The sequence below is a fragment of the Triticum dicoccoides genome, chromosome 4A (assembly GCF_002162155.2).
Source record: "Triticum dicoccoides isolate Atlit2015 ecotype Zavitan chromosome 4A, WEW_v2.0, whole genome shotgun sequence".
Lineage (NCBI taxonomy): Eukaryota > Viridiplantae > Streptophyta > Magnoliopsida > Poales > Poaceae > Triticum > Triticum dicoccoides.
This window is the reverse complement of record NC_041386.1, coordinates 303524175-303539082: the sequence shown is the minus strand read 5'-3', so window position 1 is coordinate 303539082 and position 14908 is coordinate 303524175.

The following is a 14908-nucleotide window of genomic DNA, read 5'->3' as shown; positions in this document are numbered from 1 at the left end:
GCCGGAGACGCCTCTCTCGTCGTCGCCGGCCACCGCGCCTCGCCTCCTCAACCGCCTCCCCGCCGTCCCTGCACCTCGTCGGAGGTCCCCGCGTTCCGCGCCGCCCGGCCCGAGCGCTGCCCGCGCGCCACCGCACCGTTCCCGTGCCGGATCTAGGGAGCCGCCGCCCGGATCCATCCTTCCAGCACCACCCGGACCTCCTCCGCTCCCGCTTCGCTGTCTCGCCGTCCATCATCGCCGGAGCAAGCTCCGCCGCTGCCACCGTAGACCGCGTCATTGAAGACGACGACGACCCGGTCGATCCTCCGTGTGGGCCTCGCAAGCGGCGCCCGAGTCCGGCCCAGCTCGCCGGCCTCCTTCCTCTTTGTTTTGGGCCGAAGCCCATGGGTGAGCCACCACTATTCCCTGCCCCGTGCACGACATATTATCTTACGTCTAGTTCCAGACTTGGCGATTTTCACTAAGTCCCCGAGTTTTCCATGTTTCATATGCCCATGTTCATCATGCCATAACTCATCACCCGTAGCTTCGTTTTGCGCGTTTAGCATATCAAAATGTTCGTCTCAGAGAGTACATCATTTCATCTCATTGCATCATTTTCATTTGAGTACATCTTGATGCCCGAAATGCTATTAGAAGAATGATATTTGAGATAATTGTCAGATCTGCTGCTCCAAATAGCTATTTGTCATTTTTTTTGCCATGATTATTGCGTGCATGATATGCCCATGAGCTTTACATGAGTTTTGTTATATGTTTTGCCATCTATCCAGAGGTGCAACCCATGTATTTTTTTATGTGTGTGGTGACTAGCACAAGCTTGCAAAGTGGGGCATTCGTTAATGCTGATTTCAGGGACTTAGCAATTCCACTAAGTCCTTGATCTGTTTATCTCAATATGCCATATGTTCATGTTGTTTCCTAGTGATCCATGCCTCTTTTGAGGATGATCAGTAAGGATGATTTGTTAATCTTTTAGTGCTCTATCCATCCATGTCTTTGTTTGCAATTATGGAGCGCCCTAGCTTGAGTCAATCGAGCTCTACTTTTGCTATTTCGTGAATCTGGGCAGATTGTCTACTTGTTAGCGATTTTGCCGACGATGTTGTAGTTGATCTGTGCATGCTATGTTGTTGTTCTTGCCATGTCTAGCTTGTATAATGTGTATTCTTGTTGGGTGTATGCTTAGATTGTCATGACTTACTCTGTAGTGAGTGCATCGATCTCGTAAACATGCCTACTTGATATCTGTTTTGCATGCTCCAGTTTTTCACTAAGTCTGTGATCTGATTATGCTTTTGCCATGTTCACATGTTTGCAATTGTATTTTCTGATCCCTTTTGGCTCAAGGTCACTAAGGGACTTTTGTTAAGTTCTTTGAGTAGCTCCATGGCATGCTTTACTTTGCCATGTTCAGGTCCTGTAGCATATAGTTTTCATGCTCCAAAGAGTGCTATCTGATCTGAAATTCCAGACAAGTGTTAATTTCACTAAGTCTGAAATCTGTTTACCAAATGCATTTTTGCCATGCTTGTTTGAACCTGTTAATGGATGAATTGGCCATAGCTCAGTGCTAGACTTTTGTTAAGCATCATGAATGGATCCCTGCCATGTATTTTGTTGTCATGTTTGAGTGCTGTAGCATGTTCATATTGTTGCATTTAGATGGCTAATGTTGTATACCGCAGACCGATGCCATATTTGTATTGCTTGCCTTTTCCAAACCGTGACACCGATTCCGGCGTTCTTTATATCATTTTCAAGCGATTTCATCTCACCTTTCCAGTGGCACACTTGGATTTCCAAGTTGAGGACCGGTTTAATCATTCCTTGTCAAGTCATGCATATGCATCGCATACCGCATTCCGCATATCATACCATGTTCATGTGTTGGTTGATTACTATGTTGTGTGCTTCTTTCCGGTGTTTGCTTCTTCAGGTTGGTTCCGGTAACGTCGTGTTTGTGAGGATCCGTTCGACTACGTCCTTTTGTCTTCTTCATGGACTCGTTCTTCTTCCTTGCAGGATTTCAAGCAAGATGATCATACCCTCGAAATCACTTCTATCTTTGCTTGCTAGTTGCTTGCTCTTTTGCTATGCCTATGCTGCGATACCTACCACTTGCTTATCATGCCTCCCATATTGTTGAACCAAGCCTCTAACCCACCTTGTCCTAGCAAACCGTTGTTTGGCTGTGTTACCACGTTGCTCAGCCCCTCTTATAGTGTTGTTAGTTGCAGGTGAAGATTGAAGTATGTTCCTTGTTGGAACATGGAGTTGTTGTTCCTCATTGGAACATGTTTACTTGTTGGGATATCACAATATCTCTTATTTAATTAATGCATCTATATACTTGGCAAAGGGTGGAAGGCTCGGCCTTATGCCTGGTGTTTTGTTCCACTCTTGCCGTCCTAGTTTCCGTCATATCGGTGTTATGTTCCCGAATTTTGCGTTCCTTACGCGGTTGGGCTATTATGGGAACCCCTTGACAGTTCACCTCGAGTAAAACTCTTCCAGCAATGCCCAACATTGGTTTTACCATTTGCCACCTAGCCTTTTCTTTTCCCTTGGGAGTCGCACTCGTGAGGGTCATCATTATTTAAACCCCCCCCCCCCTGGGCCAGTGCTCCTCTGAGTGTTGGTCCAACCTGTCAGCTGCCGGTGGCCACCAGGGGCAACTCTGGGCTGGCCTACTCGTAGCTAGGACAATCTGAGTGTGCCCTGAGAAAGAGATATTTGCAGCTCCTATCGGGATTTGTCTGCACATTCGGGCGGTGTTGCTGGATTTGTTTTAACTTGTCGAAGTGTCTTGAAGAACCGGGATACCGAGTCTGATCGGAATGTCTCGGGAGGAGGTCTATTCCTTCATTGACCGTGAGAGCTTGTCATGGGCTAAGTTGGGACACCCCTGCAGGGATTGAACTTTCGAAAGCCGTGCCCGCGGTTATGGGCAGATGGGATTTTGTTAATGTCCGGTTGTAGAAAACCTGAAGTTGACTTTAATTAAAATGCATCAACCGCGTGTGTAACTGTGATGGTCTCTTTCCGGCGGAGTCCGGGAAGTGAACACGGTGTTGGAGTTATGTTTGACGTAGGTTGTTCTAGGATCACTTCTTGATCATAGTTCTCCGTTCGTGCTTTGCCTTCTCTTCCCGCTCTCTCTTGCGAACAGTTTAGCCACCCTATATGCTAGTCGCTTGCTGCAGCTCCACCTCATACCTTTACCTTACCCATAAGCTTAAATAGTCTTGATCGCGAGGGTGCGAGATTGCTGAGTCCCCGTGACTCACAGATACTTCCAAAACCAGCTTGCAGGTGCCGTTGAACCGTGCAGATGATGCAACCAAGCTCAAGGAGGAGCTCGATGAAGATCTTGCCCTTTGTGTTGTTTCGTTCTAGTTGATCAGTAGTGGAGCCCAGTTGGGGTCGATCGGGGACCTTGTCGCATCTGGGTTTTCTTTATTTTGGTTCCGTAGTCGGACCTTGATTGTATATGGATGATGTAATGCTTTATTTATGTATTGTGTGAAGTGGCGATTGTAAGCCAACTATGTATCTCTTTCCCTTATGTATTACATGGGCTGTGTGAAGATTACCTCACTTGCGACATTGCTTTCAATGCGGTTATGCCTCTAAGTCGTGCTTCGACACATGGGAGATATAGCCGCATCGAGGGTGTTACACACAACCTCCAACATCCTGACTAGTACGGGACCCGGCGTGGTCTCGGGGAGGGGGGCCAGACACCTGATTAGCTTTGCTTTTGCTATCCACTCCTGTTTAAAGGACAACTCTTTTAGGGGCAATTTTATGATAAATATACGGATAGCGAGTCCCGGCACAAGGCTACTTGAGTATCCGGACGATTGCAGCTCAGACCTGCGTCCTCTGTAGAATCCGGACACACTACTTGTGGTCCGAAGAACAATTTGTACATCTCCACGGGTGTCATGCCACGAAAATGTTGGAGAACTCCTGGTCGCTCCGGGTTGAACTCCCACAGGCGGAGGGGGCGATGCTTGCAGGGCAGAACTCGGCGAATTAACATAACTTGCATCACTACGACCAGACTGATGTCTCTTTCTAGGAGATCTCGGATGCGGCCTTGCAACAGGGGCACGTCCTTTGCCGGCCCCCAGTCCAGCCCCTTATTAACCCATGACGCCAGTCTTGGCGGGGGACCCGAGCTGAAAGCAGGCAGCGCCACCCACTTGGTGCTCCTGGGAGCTGTGATATAAAACCACCCTTGTTGCCATAAGCTGGACTCCCCTGGAAAAGAGCCCTCGGGCCATGGAGCACCAGCATTTTTGCTTATAAAAGCACCTCCGCACTTCGCGCGCCGTCCCTTGATCATCTTCGGCTCTACTTTGAAGGTCTTGAGCCATAGTCCGAAGTGAGGAGTAATACGGAGGAAGGCTTCACACACGACGATGAATGAGGAAATATGGAGGATGGACTCCGGAGCTAAGTCGTGAAATTCCAGCCCATAATAAAACATGAGCCCCCTCACGAAGGGATCCACCGGGAATCCTAGCCCCCGAAGGAAGTGAGACATGAACACCACACTCTCACCAGGCTTGGGAGTAGGAATGACCTGCCCTTGAGCAGGCAGCCTATGCAAGATTTCGCCGGTCAAGAACCTGGCCTCTCTCAACTTCAGCACGTCCTCCTCCATGACAGAGGAGGGCATCCATCGGCCTCGAAGGTCGGAACCGGACATTGTCGAAGGTCCGAAGCGCCTAAAATCTGGAGCCTTGGGTGTTGGAACTCGAGGCGAAGGGCGAACTCGTTTGAGATTGAAAGAAAGGAGTAAGGCCTTGGTCTCTTTATAAGAGGTTGAATACCAAGGGCCCTCCCCGTGACCGTTTGGGACTCGCCTTTGATCGAGAAAACATATCAACGGGTACGGTTGGGTTACCCACGCCCGTATTGATGAGAATCCCGGAATAAGGGGACACGATCTCTGCTTTGACAAGACGTGCCAAGGAAACCGCCTCGCTAAACGCGCTAAGGTGGGACAGTAAAACGATTCGAATAAAGACTTGGCAGTGGTGTGATGTCACGCTACGGAATATGTCAGCAGATTAGATTTGTGTAAATATTATTCTCTCTATGGCAATATGTGGAAACTTATTTTATAGAGCCGGACACTACCTTTGTGTTCAAAATCTTCTATGAAGTACTTAGAGGAGGAACCCGCCTTGCAATGCCGAAGACAATCTACGCGCCGGACTCGTCGTCATTGAAGCCTGGTTCAGGGGCTACTGAGGGAGTCCTGGATTAGGGGGTGTCCGGATAGCCGGACTATACCTTCGGCCGGACTCCTGGACTATGAAGATACAAGATTGAAGACTTCGTCCCGTGTCCGGAAGGGACTTTCCTTGGCGTGGAAGGCAAACTTGGCGATACGGATATGTAGATCTCCTACCATTGTAACCGACTCTGTGTAACCCTAGCCCTCTCCGGTGTCTATATAAACCGGAGGGTTTTATTCTGTAGGACGGACAACAATCATACCATAGGCTAGCTTCTAGGGTTTAGCCTCCTTGATCTCGTGGTAGATCTAATCTTGTACTACCCATATCATCAATATTAATCAAGTAGGACGTAGGGTTTTACCTCCATCAAGAGGGCCCGAACCTGGGTAAAATATCGTGTCCCCTGCCTCCTGTTACCATCCGCCTAGACGCACAGTTCGGGACCCCCTACCCGAGATCCGCCGGTTTTGACACCGACAACGATACACCCAAATACAGGGGTGCCGCACACCCCGTATGTTTCATCGATGAGGTGCTAGACCATGAATTTCCAGAGGGATTCAAACCCGTAAACATAGAGGCGTACGACGGAACGACAGACCCTGGGGTCTGGATTGAGGACTACATCCTCCATATCCACATGGCTCGAGGAGACGATCTCCACGCCATCAAGTACTTACCCCTCAAGTTCAAAGGGCCAGCTCAGCACTGGCTTAAAAGCCTTCCCGAAAACTCCATTGGAAGCTGGGAAGAGCTCGAAGACGCTTTTCGGGCAAATTTTCAAGGGACCTATGTTTGACCACCGTATGCAGACGATTTAAGTCATATAACTCAACAGCCCGGAGAGTCAGCCCGAAAGCTTTGGAACAGGTTTCTCACTAAAAAGAACCAAATAGTCGACTGTCCGGACGCCGAAGCCTTAGCATCTTTCAAGCACAGCGTTCGAGACGAATGGCTTGCCAGACACCTTGGCCAAGAAAAGCTGAGAACAATGGCAGCATTAACAAGCCTCATGGCCCGCTTTTGCGCGGGCGAGGATAGCTGGTTAGCCCGATGCAGCACCAGCGACCCAAGTACATCCGAAGTCAGGGACAGAAACGGGAAACCACAACGCAGCAAAAAATATCACCCGAATAAAGAAGACAGCCTGAAGAGCACGGCGGTAAACGCCGGATTCAGAAGCTCTCGGCCAGGTCAGCAAAAGCTGCACTTCAAAGGCAACAGAGACGAACTGTCCAGCCTAAACAAGATTTTGGACAAAATATGTCAGATCCACAGCACCCCCGATAAACCTGCAAATCACACCCATAAAGAATGTTGGGTCTTCAAGCAGTCCGGCAAGCTCAACGCCGAACACAAGGGGCAGGATACACCAAGCGAAGACGAGGACGAGCCTCGCAAGCAAAGCACTGGGGAACAGAAGAAATTCCCACCAGAAATCAAAACAGTAAACGTATTACACGTGATGAAGGGGAGAAACAAAGCGGCACTCCTAGAGACAGGTGCCCCAGGGCCTATCACCGCGGAGTTCTGCCACTGGTCGTCCCAACCGATCACCTTTGACCATCGGGATTACTCGGCAAGTATCTGGCATGCAGGATGGGCTGCCTTGGTGTTAGACCCGATAATTGACGGATACCACTTCACACGAGTCCCGATGGACGGCGCAGTAGTTTAAACCTGATATATCAGGACACGGTCCGCAAAATGAGGATAGACCCAACAAAAATTAGCCATAGCAATACTACCTTTAAAGGAGTAACGCCGGGCCCAGAATCCCATTGCACAGGCTCCCTGCTACTAGAGGTTATATTCGGCTTTCCCGATAACTTTCGCAACAAAAATTTAACTTTCCACATCGCTCCATCCCAAAGTGGCTATCAAGCACTACTCGGGCGCGAAGCTTTCGCTCCCTTTAACGCAATACCGCATTACGCTCCCCTCATGCTTAAGATGTCCGGTCCACGTGGCATCATTACAGTAAATGGAAATATTGACCGCTCCTTGCGCGCGGAAGACCGTGCGGCTGCCTTGGCAGCCGCACACTAAACGGCCTCACCAACTAGAGCATCTAACAGGTCATTAAGACCACGGACGCGGTTAGACGAGTCCGATGCAGCTATATATAATTGATACAGGTTTGATGGCTATACCCCTATAACAATACAAGGGGCTCAACGCGTGTAAACAAGTGACAATAAGGCTCAACTTTACTCATCTTAAACTGTACATGGTTTATTTAGTATAACCTACCTTTTGCACGACAACTTTTCAGCTAAGTTCCTCTCTTTACATATGACCATCATGCTACACCCGTCCAGGATACGGCACAACGGAGACACAGGCGCAGACATGCAACAGGGACCCGTTCCAAGGATTCTTTTTAGATTAAGACCCTGCGTAAACCTTTTTTTACTGTCTCTTGTTGATACACATCCCCCGGATTCTCAGTACAATTGAGAAGGATGCTGACGTATTGGCATGTGGCCACGTCAGAATATTGCACGTACCTGGACACCAGGGGCTTATTACAAAGGGCACTGTTTAGCCCGGTTTACATCATAAAGACCGAATACCTTAGGGAGTGTTCGGCGTCGCGAGTTTGGCCTTATATGTATCAGCTCCGAATCATGTCTTTGGTCAAATGTTGGGTTTGCCCGGCTCCTGTGTTTTGCTGCCTTACGTTCCGCTTTATCGACTAAGGTGGCACCAGGAGAACTACTAGGATTGTGCCCTGGTTCATCCGGACGAGCACCTCAGTAGAGAAAGACGAAAACTGACTATCATGATATTGCGTGAGACTGGTCAACCACTCGATGACCTAGCGGAATCTTCGGGATTCCTCCGCCTTAACGAAGGGCCGTTTCCTGGTCAGGCATGTACGCGCCCCGAATTCGGATGAGCGCGGAGCCACCAGGGGCTATATAGTAGCCCCACCGTCAAACTCCTCTGGCTAAGTGGAAGTGTTAAAGAATTATAGTCTGATTGCCTAGTTCGCTGTGCTATCACCTCCTTAATGGACCAAGACGTTGGATCAAGTGTGAACATGTGTCTTCTGCGAACACCCCCGCATTATATGCGTGGGGCTGAAGCCGACGACTGCCATCTTTCAGGTTATATACATATATACATAAACGCCGCACATGAGGCATCATACTACTTTCGGGCAAAAGTATAAATACAGCCTTGATAAACTCAATAAAATATTGTTTTTACAATGGGAATACATGTCACTCAAACATAATATTCTTCAAGCACTGAGCCTCTATCAAACGAGCGCCTTCAAGAACTTCTTCAAAGTAGTGCTCGGCAGCCACTCGGCCTATGGCCGAACCCTGTGCCGCAACAATGGTGGCATCCATCTTCACCCAGTATGTTTTGACACGGGCAAGGGCCATCCGCGAGCCTTCTATGCACGCCGACTTCTTTACAGCATCGATGAGTGACACAGCACCAAGGAATTGTTGCACTAAGCTAAAGTAGCTATTCGGCCTTCGCCCCTTCGGCCACAGATGATCCACAACGGACCTCATGGCAAGTCCGGATAACCTATGGAGCTCGGCCCACTCGGCCATTTGCTCATTCAACAGCAGCGGACGGGCTGGAGCATGAAACTGTGACCAAAACAGTTTTTCCACTTCTTGATCTTTCCGATCCTTAAAGTACTCGGCGGCATCAGCAGCACTTGCAGCCAAATCCACGTAGGCGTCCGCAGAACTCCATAGCCGGTCCAGAGGTGCATACTTCAGATCCCCGAACTTAGTCCGCAACAAGAAGGATTTCCCAGATACAATATCCGCAGCTTGATGCAGCTCCTCCTTCGCCGCTCTAATTTTGGAGCGGGCTTCCTTGGCAGCAACCGGGGCTTTTTCCAGGTTCGTCGCCTTCGCCCGGATTTCTTCTTCAAGAAGCTGGTAACGGTCAGTAACATCTTTTAACTCTACAGCCATCTTGGCTATTTTTTCTTTGCTCTCGCAATGCGCGGCATGTTCGGCCCTTAACTCTTTGGTCGCCTTTAAAGCGGCCGCATTGCTAGTCCTTGCTTGCTCCTTGGCTCGGGCAAGCTCTGCCCGAAGGGTCTCTACGGTGGCAGCTCCATCTGCAGTCACAACATATTAAAGATACGGGCATCATGCTGCTCTCATTATGTGACAATCACCCGAAAAATCACTTACCCTGTGCCTCGTCAAGCCGCTTGTTAGCAAGCACGATGTCGGCATCTTCCGCATCCACCTGTCGCTTTAGTTCGGCAAACCCATCAGTCCAGCTAGCCACCGAAGCTTCAACCACCTGCACATAAAGGCGGTCTGGTTATTACCTGGGACTATGATCCTCTGTTTGCCACCGTTTTCGACGACAACCAGAGTCTCAAGGGCTACTATCTACACAGGGCACATCTAAAAATGTGCGGTACTGTCAAAAATGTACATCATTTCGTGTACCTCAAAACCCGTCAGTAGACTCATAAAGGCTTCATGCAACCCGCTTTCGGCGGACGAAATCCTTTCAATCACTAATACCCATCAATGTGCGGTGCTCTTCTGAGATAGTCGCTTGCTCTAGAAGATCCCTCAGTACGTCCGACCGCACACCAGACGGTGTCGGATTCTTTTGATTTCTCTCATCAAGAGCCGGATACTGAGGACTTCGGGTGGCCATAGGATTACCTTCTGGCCTTGCCGGATCAAGAGAAACCCTCCGCGACGACACCTCGGGGTCACCCGCCTCATGATGCGGTATGGCATGGGGAGGCGTTTGGCTCTCCATCATCTCTGGAAGAAGATCCCCTGAAGACGAGCTCTGCTGAGAAGGGCTAAGATCTGAACTGCAAGATAAATGCCTCGGTTATTTTCCTCAGAGGTAAAGCGAGATATTTTCATTATTAAGTACCCTTTTATTTACAGCTCGGTGGAGGGCTGATCCCCTTGAGGGCATAGTGCGGCCAGGGTATCCCCCAGGGCAGGACCCTCCAACGGAGATTTCTTCCCTCGTTTGGAGACCATTGTCTCCGGATCCCCAGAGGCGGTTCTCTTCCTTCCCTGGGGAGAGGAAGTTTCAGCTCCTCCTCCCCGGCTAACCTCCTTCGTGGAGGCACTAGCCTCCTTGTTCCTCCCTTAATCTTCTACTGAGGGCGCTTGATAAGGCGTGATCTCCAGCATCCTGGTTAGCACGGGATTTGGTGAGGTCTCAGGGAGGGGGGCCGAACTCCTGATCAACTTTGCCTTCGCTATCCAATCCTGGGTCAAAGAGTGGCTTTTTAGGGCAATGTTGCGATAAATAAACGGACAGTGTGTTCGGATGCGGGGCTACTTACTTGGGTATCCGGGTGATTGCAGCTAAGACCTGCATCCTCAGTAATGTCTGGACACATTATGTGTGGTTCGTAGAACAATTTGTACATCTCTTCGTGCGTCATGCCGAGAAAATTTTGAATAGCTTGCGGTCCTTCCGGGTTGAATTCCCACATGCGAAGGGGCCGGCGTTTGCAAGGCTGGACTTGACGAATTAGCATAACTTGCACTACCATAACCAGACTAAAATCTCTCTCAAAGAGATCTCGGATACGGCTTTGCAGTATTGGCACGTCCTTGGCTGGACCCCAACTCAGCCCCCTGCTGATCCATGACATCAGTTGTGGTGGGGGGCCTGAGCGAAAGGTGGGGGCAGCTACCCACTTGGCACTTCGGGGAGCTGTGATGTAGAACCACTCCCGCTGCCACAATCCAGACACCTCTGGGAAGAAACCCTCAGGCCATGGAGCGTCAGCGATTTTGCTTATTAAAGCGCCTTCGCACGCTGCGTGCTGCCCCTCGATCATCTTCGGCTTCACATCAAAGGTCTTAAGCCACGGGCCGAAGTGAGGGGTAATGCGGAGGAAGGCCTCACATACGACAATAAATGTCGAGATGTGAAGAAGGGAATCCGGGGCCAGATCATGAAAATCTAGCCCATAATAGAATATAAGACTCCTAACAAAGGGATCCAGAGCGAGGCCTAGTCCTCGGAGGAAGTGGGAGACGAACATGACGCTCTTGTTGGGTTCGGGAGTAGGGACGACTTGCCCTCGGGCAGGCAGCCGATGCGAAATTTCGGCGGTCGGATATCTGGCCTCTCTCAACTTCTTGATGTCCTCCTCCGTGATGGAGGAAGGCATCCACCGACCTTGAAGATTGGATCCGGACATAGTTGAAGGTCCGAAGTGCCTAAACCTGAGCTTTGGGTGTTGGAACTCGAGGCGGGAGGCAGATTCGATTAAGATCGAGAGGAAAAGGCCTTGTCCCCTTTATAAAAAGGGTGAATATCAAGCGTCCTCCTCGTTGTCATTTAGGACTTGCCTAAGATCTAGGAGTCCTACCAATAGGCACAGTTGGGTTACCCACGTCCGTATTGATGAGAATCCCATAATAAAGGGGACACGATCTCTGCTTCGACAAGATGTGCCAAGGAAACCGCCTTGCGAAACACGCTGAGATTGGTTATGAAAAACGATTCGAATAAAGACCTGGCTGTGGTGTGATGTCACACTATGGGGTACGTCAACAGATTAGATTTATGGAAATATTATTCTCTCTATGGTGGTATGTGGAACTTGTTTTGCAGAGTCGGACACGATCCTCATGTTCAAAATCTTCTATGAAGTATTCGGAGGAGGAACCCGCCTTACAATGCCGAAGACAATCTGAGCGCCGGACTCATCGTCATTGAAGCCTGGTTCAGGGGCTACTGAGGGAGTCCTGGATTAGGGGGTATCCGGACAGCCGGATTATATCCTTTAGCCGGACTGTTGGACTATGAAGATACAAGATTGAAGACTTCATCCAGTGTCCGGATGGGACTCTCCTTGGCGTGGAAGGCAAGCTTGGCAATATGGATATGTAGATCTCCTTCCTTGTAACTAACTCTGTGTAACCCTAGCCCCCTCCGGTGTCTATATAAACCGGAGGGTTTAGTCCGTAGGACAAACAACAACAATCATACCATAGGCTAGCTTCTAGGGTTTAGCCTCTTCGATCCCGTGGTAGATCAACTCTTGTACTACTCATGTTATTAAGAACAATCAAGCAGGACGTAGGGTATTACCTCCATCAAGAGTTCCCTGCCTCTTGTTACCATCCGCCTAGATGCACAGTTCGGAACCCCCTACCCAAGATCCGCCGGTTTTGACATCGACAGTCACGATCATCAAAATGGTCACAGTGCTCCCTTATTTCACTCCTCTCACGGTGCTCTCGATGGTGGCGATCACTGGCCCTATCCTGATCACCACAATCATTACCCCAGCACAACCTCATTACCCCAGTGCATCTATATATGATTTCCTTTCCAGGGGAATGGAACTAAAAGCACAATCCAGAGTAGCACCGACTTTGGCTGAAACTGAAATCCAACCAGCCTCGAATCCGCAACTAAATATGACGCGTGCAGCAATCTATAAACCGAAGTAATTAGAGCCGACCTTATCCAAAATTCCCCAAATCGAAGTGAGCCAGCCGGCCCATCCCCCACTTGCACGCTTTGGCCGAACCCCCCATCCCAAGCGCGAAAAATAATAGATGATAAAGCTAGCCAGTGATCCAGCAAGCGGGCGTCGCTGCTGCGCTTGGCCAGCAGGAACATTTTTTTTATATCAAAAAGTATTGGAGAGATCAGAGATAAAAACTGAATTAACAACTTATTCAATAGATCTTCTAAAACAACTTATTCATTATATGTTCGCCAAATAAAGCCTTGCACAGTTAGAGAGCAATGTTGATATGTTGTCACAGCCAGATCTTGTAGTAATCGATACAAATGCCACATATTTTCAAATTATTGTGGAGTGATGGTGTTTTAAAGTATAAGTGTGACCCAGAACGCATGCTACTCTATGCAATGAGGAATCAAACAGAACTCTTAATTAATAATAGCAATACAGAGAATTTCACATGAGAAATTACAAAGTTAGGAGTATAATAATTATATTTGTAACCCACGTAACGTAACTATAACTGTAAATATTTACCTACTAATAAAGCAGCGATTGCTTCTGGTGGTACGTCGTCGGCGATTTTGCAAAAAAGTCCCTCCATGTATGTGTATTCAACCCGCAGTCCTCAACTTAAGTCAACCGAACCGATATGAGCGAGAGAAAAGAAAAAAAAACTGCCTCCCGATCTGGCCCGTACACTGCCGCCCCGTGCTCTGCTCCTCCCCGAGCCCCCTCGCTCGATCCGGACCAGCAGGTCCCAAGCACCTCGGCCTGCTCCTCACGTCGGCGTCCAGTGCCACCGCAGCCGACCTCACGCAGCGCCTCAACGCGCGGCCTCACGCTTGTGCCTCCCCGCTGCCCCGCGCCGGCCGGCCACCGGAGCAGCGCCGCCGTACTCCTCTTCTTGTTCCCTCCCCTCACTCCGGTTCTTTCTGTCACCTCCCTCTCTCTCCTTCGTAGGAAGCCATGGCCGTCGGACCTCCATGCCTCCGCGAGCTCGCTGCCGAATTGTGACCTGTCCGCCGCCAAGCAATGGAGTGCCCGACATGGATTTGAGTTGTCTACAGCATGGAGGATGAGAGAGTTGATAGAAAGAGAGCGAGGTTGTTTGAAGACCTGCGGCAGGGGTGGAGCAAGCTGCGTGGCCCATGTCCCAGACGAATGGGCGCTCCTCTCGAGCGTCCTCCTCCCGACGGTAGGACATGCACGGGGCGGCAGATCCGGCTGCTCCGGCATGGATCCGGCGACGGGGCGGACAGATCGAGGCGGAGGAGCACGAGGCCGACCGAGAGGTGGCCAGCCAGAGGCGGTTAGAGCTCCAAGGCAGCGGAGGTGCTGCCTGGTTGTTCGGATCGACGCGGAGGAGCACGAGGTCGACGAAGAGGTGGCCGGCCCGGCGGCGGGGCGATCTCCAAGGTAGCCGGACTGCTGCGGGTTGTTCTTTGGCGACTCCCTTCCCTCGAGAGGATAAGGAAAAATCTGAGAGAGAGGAGGAGAGGGGCGGCGGCAGCTGGGGTGGCTCGTGGCAGAGAGGAGCTCCACTCTAGGTGCGGGTGGAGGAGACAGGGAGGCAGCACGAAGAGGTGAGCAACGCTTGGGTGGTGAGATGGATGCAGAAGAGGAGGATGAGCAGCATTGGGTGGGTGAGGTAGGACGAGGAGGAAGATGGAGGCGGAGTGTCTGTGATGGGGAATGGCGATGTGTTGTTGTGGATAAGGGATACGCAGTGGGTGGTGCATGTTGCTTTTTTTAATCAACTGTACCGACTGAAAGCTGCTGGATTCAGACATGCCGGGTGACTCGAAAGGGACCGGTGCAGATGCGTGTGCTTGGCAGCATGATTGATGCAGTACTAATCATACAAAGATGAGTACTAAGTACTATGGTAATCTTGCTGATTGAATTATGGGATTTATGGTAGTCCGCTAAATCGAATTGTTCTTAGCTATTCATGGGTGTATATCAATCAAGGGATCGGTGTTGTTCAGTTTGACTCTGCTTTATTCCATTGCTGGAGGATTCAAAAAAACTGTGCAATTTCAGTCATTTTTTGTTCATGTTTCGTCCAAATAAATTAAATTTTGGATTGTCCTTTTTGTCCGAGATTTCTAAAAAAAATCCAAAATTTCAAAGTTCACCCATTTCATTCAAGGGCGGCAAATTTACAAACGAAACACAAAAC